This window comes from Heteronotia binoei, chromosome 20 (genome assembly GCF_032191835.1).
Source record: "Heteronotia binoei isolate CCM8104 ecotype False Entrance Well chromosome 20, APGP_CSIRO_Hbin_v1, whole genome shotgun sequence".
Taxonomy (NCBI): Eukaryota; Metazoa; Chordata; class Lepidosauria; order Squamata; family Gekkonidae; genus Heteronotia; species Heteronotia binoei.
Genome location: NC_083242.1, coordinates 36,213,636 through 36,232,700, shown reverse-complemented (window position 1 = coordinate 36,232,700; position 19,065 = coordinate 36,213,636).

The following is a 19,065-nucleotide window of genomic DNA, read 5'->3' as shown; positions in this document are numbered from 1 at the left end:
GTCGTGGTAGATAACTCACTGAAAATGTCAAGACAGTGTGCGTTTGCAATAAAAAAGGCCAACGCCATGCTGGGAATTATTAGGAAGGGAATTGAAAACAAATCAGCCAGTATCATAATGCCCCTGTATAAATCGATGGTGCGGTCTCATTTGGAGTACTGTGTGCAGTTCTGGTCGCCGCACCTCAAAAAGGATATTATAGCATTGCAGAAAGTCCAGAAAAGGGCTACTAGAATGATTAAAGGGCTGGAACACTTTCCCTATGAAGAAAGGTTGAAACGCTTGGGACTCTTTAGCTTGGAGAAATGTCGACTGCGGGGTGACTTGATAGAGGTTTACAAGATAATGCATGGGATGGAGAAAGTAGAGAAAGAGGTACTTTTCTCCCTTTCTCACAATACAAGAACTCGTGGGCATTCGATGAAATTGCTGAGCAGACAGGTTAAAACGGATAAAAGGAAGTACTTCTTCACCCAAAGGGTGATTAACATGTGGAATTCACTGCCACAGGAGGTGGTGGCAGCCACAAGCATGGCCACCTTCAAGAGGGGTTTAGATAAAAATATGGAGCAGAGGTCCATCAGTGGCTATTAGCCACAGTGTGTGTGTGTGTGTGTAAATATATATAATTTTTTTTTGACCACTGTGTGACACAGAGTGTTGGACTGCATGGGCCATTGGCCTGATCCAACAGGGCTTCTCTTATGTTCTTATAATAATTATAAAATTTTATTTATATCCCGCCCTCCCCGCTGAAGCAGGCTCAGGGCGGCTAACAACATCCATAAATGTACAATACAATAAATAGACAGGCTTTAAAATTAACATTATTTAAAAACAATTCAGTTCATAGTTAACTTAATCTGACAGTGACAGTGGTGTTCCTGGGGCTATTTCTGTCAGTTTACATGATAACGGGGATCCCTAAGCAAAATCATGTTGGCGGATCCCTTTATTTAACAGTCATAAATCAGCAGTCCGTAAAAGCCAGCTTAAAAAGGGTGGTCTTGCAGGCCCTGCGGAACTGGTCAAGGAACTTATCTGCTACAATGCCCAAGGTGTTTGTCCAAATGTGCATCACAGAAGTAAGTAAAGCATCTACATGTAAAGCCACAGCAACAACAAAAAGCCGACATACAAAAAGAGAGATAATAAAACCCCACTAAAAACTGAATCCCATTTCAGTCCACGGTCCCCATTAGATGATCCCATTAGATGACCCTCCACACACAAACACACAATTCCCTTTGGAAGAGTTCTGTTTTACCAACTCTCGCAGTGTTCCATTCCTCTTGAAAGAAGCTATTCAGTAAAGCAGGGACTGCAATAAAAAGGCCCATGAGTGGAGAAGGGATAATTCCTCCTTAGTAAGCAGAGAGAGAGAAAGAGAGAGACACAGAGAGAGAAAGAGAGAGACAGAGAGAGAGGTAAAGACAAGTCAGGTGATGTATGGGCCACCTATCAAGAGAAAGGGTCTGTATGTTGAATGGGACCCAAAAACTAACTGGTAACCAATGAATGGGACCAGAACGGGGCCCCCAGACAGCCAATGGGAATGCTGCCATTTAAACTAGTTTACGTTTCTGGGTAGTCTACAAGGGCAGCCCCACAAGGATGTTGTTCTAGCAGTCAAGACTCAAGGTTACTGTGGCACGGATCAGCACGGACACATCAGTTTTTTCCAGGTGGTAGAAGCCCTGGGGGTTGATGCAATTGAAAAAAAACCCCGCACCCAGACATGAATGGACCGGATTAATATCAAACACACGTGAATCTGCCTTATACAGGGCCAGACTCTTGGTCCACCAAGCCGAGTATTGTTTAGACTCAGAGTGGCTGTGCAGGTGGAGGTCTTCCACATCACCTACTGCTTGGTCCTTTTTAATTAAAGGTGTTCCTGGGGCTTGAATCTGAGACCTTCTGCATGCCAAGCAGGGGCTGTTCCTCTGAGCCCCTGGCCTCGGGTATCGTAAACCATTTGGGGCTTGTAAGTTTCAAACTAGCACTTTGAAACGGGTCCAGAAAGACATTGGCAGCCAGTGAGAGCTGCTGTTGACTCTGGGTTTTGAACTTCCTCTAGATTTGAGGGTTGATGCTGGGGAGGGGAGGGCTTGGGGAAGGGAGGGGCTTCCGCTGGCACTCAACTCTCTAAACCAGTGGTTTTTGCCAACTGATCTCTGCGATTAGGAAATCCATTCTGGGAGGTCTCCAGACCCATCTGGAGATTGGCAACTCACTGAAGTTGCCCGTGTTTCCTTATCCGTGTGTTGCCCTCCTGCCCTCGAACAATGCCCAACCTGATATACACTCCACACATTGGCTCCTTCCAACTCTTCTTCTCACCTGCTTTGGAAGCCTTACCTGGAGGGGTGGCCACCTCTGCATTCCAAAGATGGAACCTGGAGACCTCCAGAAGGTTCTAAAGCTTTCCTGCTCGTGGTCGCTGGCCGCCATGGTAACAGGAGCCTCTGTCACAGCTGAGGAGAAGCTGCAGGTCAGTGGGCACCCCAGAGTTGTTCTGTTTCAAAATTTGGGCACCAGGAAGGTGAATGTTTTGGGTGGAATTCAGCCCAGGGACCGGTGAGCTCCCAGCCAAAGGGGGCAGAAACGCCACATTCACAGTCCAAAGTTCTGGTTTCCAAGGAAGGGTCCTTGCTCAATGATAGATCACCTGGTTTTCATCAGAAGGTCTCAGATCCATTCCTAGGAATGCCTCATAAAATGTATAATGTTGCTTTGAAGCTTGTGGAAGCTCTTATGTGAAACAGGGAATTTAGTACAACCCTGTTGCGGTTTCTATGTGCCTTCCTGCATAGGATCACTTTATTCAAAATCCAAGAAGACATCTTGGAGCTTTGGACTCCTTTGACGAACTTACTCTTGCCATAACCTGGACATTACCAGGATTTCATCATTGGATACACTGACGGTGATTCGTCCTCTATGAGACTTCGGGTGTGGATATGGCTTTTGTTTCTTACATTGCGATTAGGTTCACTTTACATTGATATTGTGCTTTATTTATAAAACCTTTATTCGTTTGTACTTTTTTGAGGCTGGTTCTTCACAGAGGTATTTACGTTTCTTCTGCTCCATTGTTCCACGTTTCTCTGTTTGGTTACAATAATCCCCAGGTGGGGGAAGGGGATCCCCCAATTTGGAGCCCCCCCACTTCAGGGTCAGCAGAGAGCGAGGGAGGGAAATGTCTGCCGGCACTCCATTATTCCCTATGGAGACCAGTTCCTATAGGGAGTAATGGAGAATTGATCTGTGAGTATCTGGGGCTCTGGGGGGGAGAGCTGTTTTTTGAGGTAGGGTCACCAAATTTATAGCATAGCATCCAATGGAAGAAAGCATTTAAAAGGTGTGCCGTCTCTTTAAATGTGATGGCCAGAACAAGTTTGCGGATGACACTAAATTGTTCAGGGTAGTGAGAACCAGAGAGGATTGTGAGTAACTCCAAAGGGACCTGTTGAGGCTGGGTGAGTGGGCGTCAACGTGGCAGATGCAGTTCAGTGTGGCCAAGTGCAAAGTAATGCACATTGGGGCCAAGAATCCCAGCTACAAATACAAGTTGATGGGGTGTGAACTGGCAGAGACTGATCAAGAGAAAGATCTTGGGATCGTGGTAGATAACTCACTGAAAATGTCAAGACAGTGTGTGTTTGCAATAAAAAAGGCCAACGCCATGCTGGGAATTATTAGGAAGGGAATTGAAAACAAATCACCCAGTATCATAATGCCCCTGTATAAGTCGATGGTGCGGTCTCATTTGGAGTACTGTGTGCAGTTCTGGTCGCTGCACCTCAAAAAGGATATTATAGCATTGGAGAAAGTCCAGAAAAGGGCAACTAGAATGATTAAAGGGCTGGAACACTTTCCCTATGAAGAAAGGTTGAAACGCTTGGGGCTCTTTAGCTTGGAGAAACGTCGACTGCGGGGTGACATGATAGAGGTTTACAAGTTAATGCATGGGATGAAGAAAGTAGAGAAAGAGGTACTTTTCTCCCTTTCTCACAATACAAGAACTCGTGGGCATTTGATGAAATTGCTGAGCAGACAGGTTAAAACGGATAAAAGGAAGTCCTTCTTCACCCAAAGGGTGATTAACATGTGGAATTCACTGCCACAGGAGGTGGTGGTGGCCGCAAGCATGGCCACCTTCAAGAGGGGTTTAGATAAAAATATGGAGCAGAGGTCCATCAGTGGCTATTAGCCACAGTGTGTGTGTGTGTGTGTGTTATATATAATTTTTGGCCACTGTGTGACACAGAGTGTTGGACTGGATGGACCATTGGCCTGATCCAACATGGCTTCTCTTATGTTCTTATGAACTCTCTTTGGAGTTCAATTATGCTTGTCACACCCTTGCTCCTGGCCCCACCCCCCAATGTCTCCTGGCTCCACCCCCAATGTCTCCTGAATCCACCCCTAAAGTCCCCAGATATTTCTTGAATTGGCCTTGGCAACCCTACCTGGAGCTGGTAACCCTCTCCCCACTCCCATATTCTCCCTAATTATCTTAATGGTCAAACCACCTGGTAGACAACATCTTCTCTTTCTGTGCTAATCCCTGCTCATCTCTCTCTCTCTCCCACACACACAGTTGTGACCAAATGGAGATCAGGGAGAAAACACCAGAAGAAGCCCCTGATACTGCCAACTCCAACGGTAGGGAAAGCAGTGAGACCCCTGCCCTTTCTGCCAAGCAAGAGAGCTGGCATCAGATGACCCCTTTGCCTCCATGCACGCACAAGCAGCTGTTGCAGAAGAATCTCAGAGAGGAGAAACGGGCCTTGCAAGAGGAAATGAAGATATTTGGGGGGAAATGCAGGGCCCTGCGAGCGGAAATCAAAGCTTTCCGGAAGGATAACAAAACCAAGGCCTTATGGGAGGAGATCCACAACTTCAAACTGAAATACAGGGGCTCCTTAGAGGACAGCAAGAACATTGTGGAGGAGAGTAGACTTTTAATGACGGAGATCAACCACTTCCGGAGGAGAAACCTGGACGTCCAGGAGAAGCTAAGCATTCTTGAAAAGAAGACCGATGCCTTCGAAGAGACGATGAAGGCCATGTTAGAAGAACTTGTTTCCTTTAAGGAGAGGAACAAAACTTTGGAAACCATTGTGAAGAACTTCCAGGTGAAGAACCAGGAGTTCCAGGAAACCAACAGGACCATGCAAGAGAAGAACAAATCGTTGCAGGAGAAGATGGAAGCCCTTGAGGAGAAGAACGTGGCCTACTGGAAGGACTGCAAGGCCTTCTGGAGGAAGGACAAAATCCTCTGGGAAGAGGGCTTGGCCATCTCCAGAGACACGATAGGCCTTTGCCAGGAATACATTACTCTGATCGAGAACAACCGAGGTCTCAAAAAAGAATTGAGAAGGTTGCAGAATATGATGAAAGCTCTTGATGACGCTGAGAATTTCATGTCCAATGACATCAGCGGGCGTCAACATTCACAGGGCATTGAAGGTGGCACCGTGGAGAATGAAGTTGACAGAGATCATGGCACCCCATTTGGGGAGCTGAAAATGTGTGATTGATTTGGTTGATCTGGCAGATGCTTCCTATGTACTGGTCCCACGGCATAGACACAACGGCTTCTTTGACATCAACAACACAATAAAATCTTGTGAAAAGTTCTTTGGGAAAGGGGGGGGGGACTTCTTTGCATACTGAGGATGTTCATTGTTGCTCAGTTACTTCATCAGTAAGTACTCAGTTACTTCTGTATCGACAGAAGTATAGTGTCCAAATCACATGAAGTGATGGGGTCGCTTTACTCTGCTCTGGTTAGACCTCACCTGGAGTATTGTGTTCAGTTTTGGGCACCACATTTTAAGGAGGATATAGACAAGCTGGAACGGGTCCAGAGGAGGGCGACAAAGATGGTGAGGGGTCTGGAGACCAAGTCCTTTGATGAAAGGTTGAAGGAACTGGGGATGTTTAGCCTGGAGAGGAGGCAGCTGAGAGGTGATATGATCACCATCTTCAAGTCCTTGAAGGGCTATCATATAGAGCAGGGGTCCTCAAACTACGGCCCGCGGGCCAGATGCGGCCCGCTGAGGACGTTTATGCGGCCCGCCGGGTTATGGCAAAATCAGACCGGAAGTGACGTTCAACCTGAACTCGCGTTAGCAACGCACACTTCCAGCACTGGGCTGAGGCGGCGGAGACAGAGTGTGAGGTGATACCGAAGTGAGGTGAGTTCCCAGGCCGGGATGTGTGGTGTGGGGAAGGGAGAGAGATGCAGAAGACGGAGAACTGACGGCCCGCGGCCTTGTACAGTAACGGCAGTCCGGCCCTCCAACAGTCTGAGGGACGGTGAACTGGCCCCCTATTTAAAAAGTTTGAGGACCCCTGATATAGAGGATGGTGCAGAAGTGGCCCCAGAAGGTAGGACCAGAACCAATGGGTTGAAATGAAATCAAAAGAGTTTCCGGCTCAACATTAGGAAGAACTTCCTGACCATTAGAGTGGTTCCTCAGTGGTACAGGTTTCCTCCTTGGGAGGTGGTGGGCTCTCCTTCCTTGGAGGTTTTTCAACGGAGGCTAGATGGCCATCTGACAGCAATGAGGATCCTGTGAATTTAGGGGGAGGTGTTTGTGAGTTTAGAGCAGTTCCTCAGTGGAACAGGCTTCCTCCTCGGGAGGTGGTGGGCTCTCCTTCCTTGGAGGTTTTTAAACAGAGGCTAGATGGCCATCTGACAGCAATGAAGATCCTGTGAATTTAGGGGGAGTTTCCTGCATTGTGCAGGGAGTTGGACTAGATGACCTTGGAGATCCCTTCCAACTCTATGATTCTATGATTCATGGTGTGTCAAGAACTTAGACTTGCATTCCCCCCACATCTTTAGAAATTGTTAAAAAGCAACAGCAGGCATTATATGCCAATACAATACAAATCATTTATATACTATGTTTTTTTTTTTTATCTTATCTCCAAACATCGTATTTCATAGCACATCATGGATGCTTTGGAGGGTGGACTTATCTGTGACTTTAAATCCCATAGAGGTCTTTCCCCCTCCCTAAACCTCACTCTCCAGGAAGATGCCAACCCAGAGCTGGCAACAGTATCAGATAGTATAGCCAACCTCCAGGTGAGTTAATGTACGTATCAGAAGGATTGCAGCTCATGAACCATGGAATGGCATGGAAAGTTGGCTGCAATTGCACTGTTTAATGGAAATTCAAATGGAAATTCTTGTATGTGTGAGTTCCATTCTTGCATCTACAGTTTTGTCGTTTTTGTACAAACACAGACCCAACATGCATGGTTTTCCAAAGCATAAACACATCACATGTAACAGTAGTCTTCACAATATTATATACTTCCACCAAAATCAAGTCCAAAGTCCACGTGGGAATTCTAGATATTAAAGCTGTTCCGAAATGTCTTCCTCGGGACCCTCAGGGATGAAGGCATCATCAATTAGAGGCCCACAATGAACAAAGTACATCTCAATTACTCTATATTATTATTCAGCAAGGCACCATCCAAGCAAAATTCTCCATAGATTCTCTATGAATCGGAGACTCAGAGCGGCTTACAATCTCCTATATCTTCTCCCCCCACAACAGGCACCCTGTGAGGTGGGTGGGGCTGAGAGGGCTCTCCCAGCAGCTGCCCTTTCAAGGACAACCTCTGCCAGAGCTCTGGCTGACCCAAGGCCATTCCAGCAGCTGCAAGTGGAGGAGGGGGGAATCAAACCCGGTTCTCCCAGATAAGAGAGCTCTGGCTGACCCAAGGCCATTCCAGCAACTGCAAGTGGAGGAGGGGGGAATCAAACCCGGTTCTCCCAGATAAGAGAGCTATGGCTGACCCAAGGCCATTCCAGGAGCTGCAAGTGGAGGAGGGGGGAATCAAACCCGGTTCTCCCAGATAAGAGAGCTATGGCTGACGCAAGGCCATTCCAGCAGCTGCAAGTGGAGGAGTGGGGAATCAAACCCGGTTCTCCCAGATAAGAGAGATCTGGCTGACCCAAGGCCATTCCAGCAGGTGCAACTGGAGGAGTGGGGAATCCAACCCGGTTCTCCCAGATAAGAGAGCTCTGGCTGACCCAAGGCCATTCCAGCAGCTGCAAGTGGAGGAGTGGGGAATCAAACCCGGTTCTTCCAGATAAGAGAGCTCTGGCTGACCCAAGGCCATTCCAGCAGCTGCAAGTGGAGGAGTGGGGAATCAAACCCAGTTCTCCCAGATAAGAGTCCACACATTTAACCACTACACCAAACTGGCTCTTAAATAAGATAAAATTGTAGATTCAAGAACTGGACTCACACATACAAAAATTTTCATTAGGATTTCCATAAAACTTTATTTTGGTGTTATTACAGCAAACTTTCTATTCCATTCCAACCTCCAGATGGGAGCAGCAATTCAAAAAGCGACACAGGAGAGATAGCAACACTGCAGAACCGCTGGGAACAAATTAGCGAATAAACTGTAATCAGTATTCTACGTATATGTATCTCCAATAGTTCATCTAAATATACAAGACATTACACCTCAAGAATACAAGAATTATTTTTTTCATGAAAGGTAGTGAGCGTAATGCGCTATTATTCAATCCAATCCCTCATTCACAGAACTCACAGCAATCCCATGTTGACTACTTCTTAAGCATCGTATCATAGTTTCTTCAATGAGTCCAATCAGAGTGCTTCAGAATAGCAGCGACGAGGAATAAAGTGCTCGCAAAGGAAAAGCGTTCCTGCTAGCCGCTCTTCGTGTCGCATTTTTCAAAGACTTCCTTTGACGGAGCTCGTAGCTGGTGTTTTCGACACATCATTTCTGACACTTTTTCAAAGAGGGGTTCCAGAATTCTGCCATATCTTTAGCTACGTATGTTTTGAAACAAGCACATGAATCACACCATGCAACCAAATTTACTGAACGCAGAAATGTTTCTGGTGAGCCTAAACTCTGAAATCCTGGAAGATAATCAGCAGAGGAGGGTTTTATGATTCATCGGTAAGTCTTCAGAGTTCTTCGGTAAGATGGGCAGTCAACCATTGCCACGGTTGAACATATGGACGTATGAAGCTGCGTTATACTGAAATAGACCCTGGGTCAATCAAAGTCAGTCTTGTCTACTCAGACTAACAGCAGTTCTCCAGGGTCTCAAGCTGAGGTTTTTCACACCTACTTGCCTGGACCCTTTTGAGTTGGAGATGCTGGGGATTGAGCCTGGGACCTTCTGCTTACCAAGCAGATGCTCTACCACTGAGCCACCCTCCCTCCCTTAATAACAGAACCTATGAAACTGCCTTCTACTGAATCAGACCCTTGGTCCATCAAAGTCAGTATTGTCTGCTCAGACTGGGAGTGGCTCTCCAGGGTCTCCAGCTGAGATTTTTCAAACCTACTCGCCCTTTTATAGTTGGAGATGCCAGGGATTGAACCTGGGACCTTCTGCTTACCAAGCAGATGCTCTACCACCAAGCCACCATCCCTCCCCAACATGGTTCATCTGTCATGTTGCAGGTAATTGGTAAAGGGAGAGAGATCACTTGTAGGATAAAGACAACACGACCAAAGTTATAGTGACCAGATAACTAAGAGTGTATTGAAACAACATCCTACAAATACGTTCAATAGAAGACTAAATAGCAATAACAATTCCCCAAAAGTTTCACAGTCCCATCAAAGGAGTCCCCATGAAACAGGAGGTCGACTTGATTATCCCTGCTTCAAGTCCTCTTCTAGCAGAGGGGGCTCCAACTGTATCTCTCAACCACTGCAGAGAATAACAAAAACTAAAAAGTGTAAACTTCACACAACACAGGGATAAACGACTATAGCAAAAGACACCTTGATGTATACTTACAAGGCAAAAGCTCAGGAAAAATATCAAAGTGTTTCTGATGCATCAATAAGCTGAAAAAAGCTGCAAAAGCCACACGGTTCTTTTTCAGTGCATCCGAAGACGACGCATAGCTGTAAAACGTAATCAGAAATCACTCCCAAAATTAGTAGCATTTCAAACTGCTTAACTTAGTAAGGATGCTTAAGAGAGCAAGTTTGGTGTGGAGAGCAAGTTTGGTGTAGTGGTTAAGTGTGCGGACTCTTATCTGGGAGAACCGGGTTTGATTCCCTCACTCCTCCACTTACAGCTGCTGGAATGGCCTTGGGTCAGCCATAGCCCTGGCAGAGGTTGTCCTTGAAAAGGCAGCTGCTGTGAGAGCCCTCTCAGCCCCACCCACCTCACAGAGTGTCTGTTGTGGGGGAGGAAGGGAAAGGAGATTGTGAGCCGCTCTGAGACTCTTCGGAGTGAAGGGCGGGATATAAATCCAATATCTTCATCTACCTCACAGGGTGTCTGTTGTGGGGGAGGAAGGGAAAGGAGATTGTGAGCCGCTCTGAGACTCTTCGGAGTGAAGGGCGGGATATAAATCCAATATCTTCTATCTTCTTCTTCTTCTGGTATAGTGCCCCCCCTAAAAGCCTCTTTAAACTTACAATTCCCAATGGACAGATGGGACAGAAAGTCTCCAGGAAGATTTCAAAATGGCGCTATGTTCAGGTAATGTCAGATACATCAGACGGGCGTAGGCACCTGGATGCAGCACAGCCTGTAAATGAGGGGAAGGGGAGGGCTCTAAGAGGGCAGATCAAGAAGGACAGACTTCCCTGAGGTGTGTGAGTGTGTGGGGGGGGCATGAAATCTGACAGATGCAGAAGCGGAGAATGGCTGAAGTGGGAACTGGGAAATGCATTCTTTTCAGGGAACTAAATCCAAGCGGGCAGCCGTGTTGGTCTGAAGCAGTCGAACAAAGCAGGAGTCAAGTTCACCTTTAAGACCAACCAATTTTTATTTAGAACGTAAGCTTTCATGTGCTTGAATTCTAAATAAAAATTGGTTGGTCTTAAAGACTGCAGATTTATACCCCGCCCTTCTCTCTGAATCAGAGACTCAGAGCGGCTTACAATCTCCTATATCTTCTTCCCCCACAACAGACACCCTGTGAGGTAGGTGGGGCTGAGAGGGCTCTTACAGCAGCTGCCCTTTCAAGGACAACCTCTGCAATAGCTATGGCTAACCCGAGGCCATTCCAGCAGTTGTAAGTGGAGGAGTGGGGAATCAAACCCAGTTTTCCCAGATAAGAGTCTGCACACTTAACCACTACACCAAACTGGACTCCTGCTTTTTTTTTCAGGGAACTGTCCATGGTCCTGAGTTCTGTTTCTCTAAAAGATGGACACACACAAATAACCTTTGAGCTTAATATTTTTCAAGACTGCATGGCACAAAGAGAACACGCAAAGAAGTGATGTCATCCAGCCACAGGTAATGAGACACCCACAGATATCCAAGGAGAATTGAAAGGAACTAATCACATTGGTGGGTGGGAAGAGGCTCACCAAACGCCCAGCAGGTCTGTGTTAAATATCCTTCCTTGTAGAGACAGATCCGGAATCCTTTGGGCTGGGAGGCATGAGATTACATTAGTACAGCATTTATCTTGCATTTAATTTTTCATCCCTGATTAGGTGGTAAATAATGGAGCATCTGGCATTGAATGAACGACGGTTGCTTAGAGCGATTTTTTTTTTTTGCTTTATCTTGTGGGGGAGGGTCGTCCAAAATGCTGCTAACTCTGTCATGAAGAAGAAAATATTGGATTTATATTCTGCCCTCCACTCAAGAGTCTCAGAGCAGCTCACAATCTCCTTTACCTCCCCCCCCCCCACAACAGACACCCTGTGAGGTAGATGAAGATATTGGATTTATATCCCACCCTCCACTCCGAAGAGTCTCAGAGCAGCTCACAATCTCCTTTCCCTTCCTCCCCCACAACAGACACCCTGTGAGGTAGATGAAGATATTGGACTTATATCCCACCCTCCACTCCGAAGAGTCTCAGAGCGGCTCACAATCTCCTTTCCCTTCCCCCCCACAACAGACACCCTGTGAGGTAGATGAAGATATTGGATTTATATCCCGCCCTCCACTCCGAAGAGTCTCAGAGCGGCTCACAATCTCCTTTCCCCTCCTCCCCCACAACAGACACCCTGTGAGGTAGATGAAGATATTGGATTTATATCCCGCTCTCCACCCCGAAGAGTCTCAGAGCAGCTCACAATCTTTTTTAGCTTCCTCCCCCACAACAGACACCCTGTGAGGTGGGTGGGGCTGAGAGAGCTCTCCCAGAATCTGCCCTTTCAAGGACAACCTCTGCGAGAGCTATGGCTGACCCAAGACCATTCCAGCAGGTACAAGTGGAGGAGTGGGGGAATCACAAGTTGGGGGTCTGGTGTTTGTGACCCTTTTAATCTGCTAAAGAACCCATTTCCATGTCTCTGCATACTAACTCACTGTCTGCTTCCCAAAAGACTAGAATTCGAGGGCATTCAGTGAAGCTGATGGGCGGGAGGTTCAGGACGGAAAAAGGAAACACTGCTTTACTCGGAGAGTGATTAAAATGTGGAATTCCCTGCCAGTAATGGCCACAACAGTAAACAGCTGCAAAATGGGATTAGATAGGTTCATGGAGGATATGTCTATCAATGGCTAGAAGCCCTGGTGACTGAAGGAAACCTCCGCATTCAGAGGCACTAATCCTCTAACTTGGGGGATGCCTTGACCTCTGTGCCCTGTTGTTGGCCCAGAGGTGTGTGTGTGTGTGTGAGAGAGAGAGAGAGGAACTGGCTGGTCCTGTCATGGGTGCTGGGGACCCTGCAGAGGAAGACGAGTCTGCCGAGGAAACTGTACCCCTGCCACCTGCACCAGTGCCCCTGCCTCCTGCTGAAGAAAATCCCAGCCCCCTTGCCTCGCCCTCTTGGGTGGCTCGTGTGCGTGACCGCCTCCGTCAGGACCTCAGGGATCGGAGGAGGGCGGCACGCTCACAAGCAAGACGCTCCCTGAGCCCTGAGTTTTGAGAGGATTCTGGCCCTCCTAAGAGCAAGGATGCTTGAGTTGTAACAGGATCCTGGCTGCCTCCCAGAGCCAGCAATTAGCCCAAATGAGCAACAGCCAGCAGAGGGCTATATAGCTGTGGGCTTTGGGAGGAGGCTTTGTGGAAGCAACTAGTCATCTCCCTGACGTTCTAGCATCCACTCTGGCTTGACTTTGGTTCCTGACTCCCTGACTTTGGCTTTTGACTTCTGGACTCCCTGACCTCGGCTTCTGGACCTCGGACCTGCGATACTTGCACAGCGATTTGGATTTGGCACCTTGGACACTCCTGCTTGCTGGCTACAGACCTCGGACTGCCTCTGGACTTTGCCTGACCTGGCCCCAGCCGTGACAGGTCCCAGGGTGAGACAGGATGCTGGGCTAGATGGCCTATAGCAGGGGTGTCAACCATGTGGCCCGAGGGCCAAATCAGGCCCCTGGAGGGCTCCTATCAGGCCCCTGAGCAACTGACTCTTGGCTGCGTCCTTCTCCCTCTCTCTTGCTTCCCTCTGCATCTCAGCTTGCCTTGCCAGGCTTGCTCATTCACACAGGAGCTACAGAGCAAAACCTCAATTGTCTCCATTGGCTGAGGCTCTCCGACCCTCCTGGTCCCCTGGGAAGGGGAGAAGAGCCAGAGCTTCCTTTGCCCAGTTTCCTGAATCCTATGGGAGAGATACAAAGAAAGCACCTTTAAGACCAACAAGTACTGATGTTTTCAGCTTGTTTTATTTGAAGGTTTTTTTAAAAAAAAATCTTTAGTCATTTTTATCTGCGTCCTTTAAAAAGTGTATATCTCTGCTCCCTAATCTTAAATAGGTACACACAAGACCCAGCCCAACACACACCCTGCCCAGCCCGGTCCGACAAGGTCTCATTTATGTCAGATCTGGCCCTCATAACAAATGAGTTTGACACCCCTGGCCTGTAGGTCTGATCCAGCAGGGTTCTTCTGATGTTCTGTGTCTGTCTGTGCGTGTCTTTCCTAGTGAGGACTGGCTCCCTGCTTTGGGTCTCAGTTTCTCAGTGGAGAAAGTGGAGTTGATAAATAAATAAATACAGCAGACAGAAAGGATGTCAGTTGGTCTTTACTGTGCTGCATGCTCTTTTTAACTTGGATTGTTACCCCAAGAAGATTGTTACACATTGAACGATTGAGCGTTAAGGGAAATGTTCAGCCATGCAACAGTGTTTTACTTTCTGGAAGCACCTTGGGAGGTTCCATACAGCTCCATATCCCATTGATCCAGTTCTTCCTTCCATAGGTCCTTCTCTTTTTCCAGGCCACCCAGAGCATCTTTCCAAGGAACTTCCTCCTCTTGGCAGAAGCTCTTTACCTTCTCCAGGAAATCCGCCATTTTCTTCCAGAGGTCTCTATTTCGCACCAAGATGTCCTTGTTTCTTGCTTCCATGTTCTTGTAAATTAATGAGATCTCTTCCCACGAAGTGGAGAGTTTTCCTTTGTGCTTCTGATGCAGTTCCTTCAGGGCTTTGATGGCATTGGCCAAATCCTTGCCCTGTTTTCTGTGGAGGTTTTGAAGCTTGCCTTCCATTGGATCCTTCTAGCTCTCAGCCAGGCCCAGGAAGAGAAAACCAAGAACTCTCTGATGTGCGTGCTTTACAGGGAATCCCTGAAGAGTACAGCAAGAATCTTCAAAAAGCAAGCAAAGGTGGATGAGAATTCATAAACTTAAAGTGATGTTGACCATCGCAGCGAAGTACACAGAACTGATTCTCTGTCAAAATGCTCAGCTGGGGAAGAGACTGAGCACTGAACTAGGCAGCCTGTTCCACGGTAGGGTTGCCAAGTCCAGTTCAAGAAATATCTGGGGACTTTGAGGGGTGGAGCCAGGAGATTTGGGGGTGGAGCCAGGAACAAGGTTGTGACAAGCATGACTGAACTTCAAAGGGAGTTGTGCCCATCACATTTAAAGAGATCGCACACCTTTTAAATGCCTTCCCTCCATTGGAAGTAATGAAGGATAGGGACACCTTCTTTTGAAGGCTCGTAGAATTAGACCCCCTGGTCCAATATTTTGGAAACTTGGAGGCTGTTTTGAGGAGAAGCACTGGACACTATGCTACAAATTTGGTACCTCTACTTCATAAAACAGCTGCCCCCCAGAGCCCCAGATACTCACAGATCAATTCTCCATGATACCCTATGGGAGTCAGTCCCCATAGGGCAGGGGTGGCCAACGGTAGCTCTCCAGATGTTTTTGCCTACAACTCCCATCAGCCCCAGTCATTGGCCATGCTGGCTGGGGCTGATGGGAGTTATAGGCAAAAAAACATCTGGAGAGCTAGCGTTGGCCTCCCCTGCCATAGGGAATAATAGAGTGCCCAGCAGACATTTCCCTCTCCCCAATGGCCCATCCAGTCCAACATTCTGTGTCACACAGTGGTCAAAAAACCCAGGTGCCATCAGGAGGTCCATCAGTGGGGTCAGGACACTAGAAGCCCTCCCACTGTTGCCCCCCAAGCACCAAGACTACAGAGCATTACTGTCCCAGACATAAGAACATAAGAGAAGCCATGTTGGATCAGGCCAATGGCCCCTCCAGTCCAACACTCTGTGTCACACAATGGCCAAAAAAACCCAGGTGCCATCAGGAGGTCCATCAGGGGGCATGGGCATTAGAAGCCCTCCCACTGTCCCCCCCCCCCCCGCCCCAAGCACCAAGACTACAGAACATCACTGTCCCAGACATAAGAACATAAGCGAAGCCATGATGGATCAGGCCAATGCCCCCTCCAGTCCAACACTCTGTGTCACACAGTGGCCAAAAAAACCCAAGTGCCATCAGGAGGTCAATCAGTGGGGCCAGGGTCCTCACACTGTTGCCCCTCCCAAGCACCAAGAATACAGAGCATCACTTGGGAGGGAGAAGCAGGGAAGATTTCACAGTGGAGACCAACTCCAGCTGATCAACTGCCATTTATTTGCTAGCAGTATAATTGAGTTTAGAAATAACTATAGCTCTGAGTGCATGTGATTCCCTTTGGTTCTTCGCTAGTAAGCAATAAAGGTTCACTCCCATCCATGGAGGGTGGTCTGGGAGATAATCTCAGTCTTTTTTTTGGGGGGGGGGTATTTTACCCATTTGGCCCCTAAAATGTAGACTTCTGGGTCACTTCACTTCCTTCCTGGTTCTTTTCACAATACGTCCCCTGGTTGTTCTATGGCCCCTCGCCCTGACTTGGTTGCCCCAGGCTGGCCTGATCTCAGCAGCAAAGCACGATCGGCCCTGTTTTTTAATTGGATGGGAGAACTGAGGAAGTTGGAGATGCTATGCAGAGGCAGGCAATGGCAGGCAATGGCAAGCCAATTTTTTGCCACTGTGTGACACAAAGTGTTGGACTTGATGGGCCGTTGGCCTGATCCAACATGGCTTCTCTTATGTTCTTATGTGACACAGAGTGTTGGACTTGATGGGCCGTTGGCCTGATCCAACATGGCTTCTCTTATGTTCTTATGTGACACAGAGTGTTGGACTTGATGGGCCGTTGGCCTGATCCAACATGGCTTCTCTTATGTTCTTATGTGACACAGAGTGTTGGACTGGATGCGCCATTGGCCTGATCCAACAGGGCTTCTCTTATGTTCTTATGTGACACAGAGTGTTGGACTGGAGGGGCCATTGGCCTGATCCAATATGGCTTCTCTTATGTTTTTATGTGACACAGAGTGTTGGACTGGATGGGCCATTGGCCTGATCCAACGTGGCTTCTCTTATGTTCTTATGTGACACAGAGTGTTGGACTTGATGGGCCGTTGGCCTGATCCAACATGGCTTCTCTTATGTTCTTATGTGACACAGAGTGTTGGACTGGATGGGCCATTGGCCTGATCCAACGTGGCTTCTCTTATGTGACACAGAGTGTTGATGGGCCGTTGGCCTGATCCAACATGGCTTCTCTTATGTTCTTATGCCCCTTCATCACTTCCCTTGAAAACCCTCTGGGGTCCCCAGAAGTCTGCTGTGACATGATAGCTCTTTCCACCCCCTCTTTCATCACTCTCCTGGCTAATAAGAAATGCACTCAGTCTTTGAAGAGGGATCTCCGAGGAATGCTCAGAGAGGTGACACCAACTCACATCTTGCTCCTGAAAGCTGTCTTCCTCAAATGCGCACACAAAGCATTCAAGCAGCCTCTTCTGTCTGCTTGGTGATGGTTATGCCATCATGTCTTCCTCTGAGGTCATCAAGTCATAGAGCTGGAGGGGCCCAAACAGGCTATCTCGTCCAACCCCCTGCTCAGAACAAGATCAGCCACTTTTTGGTGAGTCCTCCCCTCTGCTACCAACAGAAACAGCTCCCTGCCCTCTAAGTAAGAGTCTTTTAAGTACCTCAAGAGAGCGGTCATGTTCCCCCTCAACCTCCTCTTCTCCAGTTTGAACACTCCCGAGTCCTTCAGTCTTTCCTCTCAGCTGCCTCCTCTCCAGGCTAAACATCGTCAGCTCCTTCAACCTTTCTTCATAGGACTTGGTCTCCAGACCCCTCACCATCTTTGTCGCCCTCCTCTGGACCCGTTTCAGCTAGTCTATATCCTCCGGTGCCCAAAACTGAACACCATACTCCAGGTGAGGTATTACCAGAGCAAATTGAAGCGATACCATCACTTCACGTGATCTGGACACTAGACTTGCATTTGCCTTTTTAGCCATCGCATCACACTGTTGACTCATGTTCAGCGAATGGCCCGCTGAGACCCCCTAGATCCTTTTCACACATACTACTGCTAAGACAAGTCTCCCGCATCCTATAACCATGCATTGGATTTTTTTCCCTACCTAAATGCAGTACTTTTCTCCCCTTCTCACAACGCAAGAACTCGTGGGCATTTGATGAGATTGCTGAGCAGACAGGTTAAAATGGATAAAAGGAAGTCCTTCTTCACCCAAAGGGTGATTAACATGTGGAATTCACTGCCACAGGAGGTGGTGGCGGCCACAAGCATGGCCACCTTCAAGAGGGGGCTAGATAAAAATATGGAGCAGAGATCCATCAGTGGCTATTAGCCACAGTGTGTATATGTGTGTGTGTGTGTGTGTGTGTGTATATATATATATATATATATAATTTTTTGGGGCCACTGTGTGACACAAAGTGTTGGACTGGATGGGCCATTGGCCTGATCCGACATGGCTTCTCTTATGTTCTTATGTGACACAGAGTGTTGGACTGGAGGGGCCATTGGCCTGATCCAACAGGGCTTCTCTTCTGTTCTTATGTGACACAGAGTGTTGGACTGGAGGGGCCACTGGCCTGATCCAACAGGGCTTCTCTTATGTTCTTATGTGACACAGAGTGTTGGACTGGATGGGCCACTGGCCTGATCCAACAGGGCTTCTCTTATGTTCTTATGTGACACAGAGTGTTGGACTGGAGGGGCCATTGGCCTGATCCAACATGGCTTCTCTTATGTTCTTATGTGACACAGAGTGTTGGACTGGAGGGGCCATTGGCCTGATCCAACATGGCTTCTCTTATGTTCTTATGTGACACAGAGTGTTGGACTGGAGGGGCCGTTGGCCTGATCCAACATGGCTTCTCTTATGTTCTTATGTGACACAGAGTGTTGGACTGGAGGGGCCACTGGCCTGATCCAACAGGGCTTCTCTTATGTTCTTATGTGACACAAAGTGTTGGACTGGATGGGCCATTGGCCTGATCTAACATGGCTTCTCTTATGTTCTTATCCCTGTTAAAATTCATTTTATTGCTTTTAGCCCAGTTTTCCAGCCTGTTCAAGGTCGTCCTATATCCTGTATATCTAAATCAAATAAATACACAAACAAATTGCTGAGGAGCTTTTCAGAGAATCCCTCGCTGCCACAAGGCAATCTCTCTTAAATGGCTTCACTATTTGAGTTTAATGTTGAGTGCCCATATTAAAAAAAAAAAAAAAAGATTCATGTAATCTGTGTTTGAAGGAATCTTCCAACTTGTGATTTTCGGAATGCAAGCCAAAAACATCCAGTTTGAGCATCCGATTAGCGCTGTATTCTTTCTCCGCCAGAACACGACTCACTGTCTCTGCATCTTGGAAAGTGCATTAACTCTGCCGCTCAGCCTGAGATTACAGTTAAAAATAGACTGGACATGCACTGCTTTGGAATGCATTCCGCTTTATTGCAGACTCCGGCCTCTGAAGCTGAC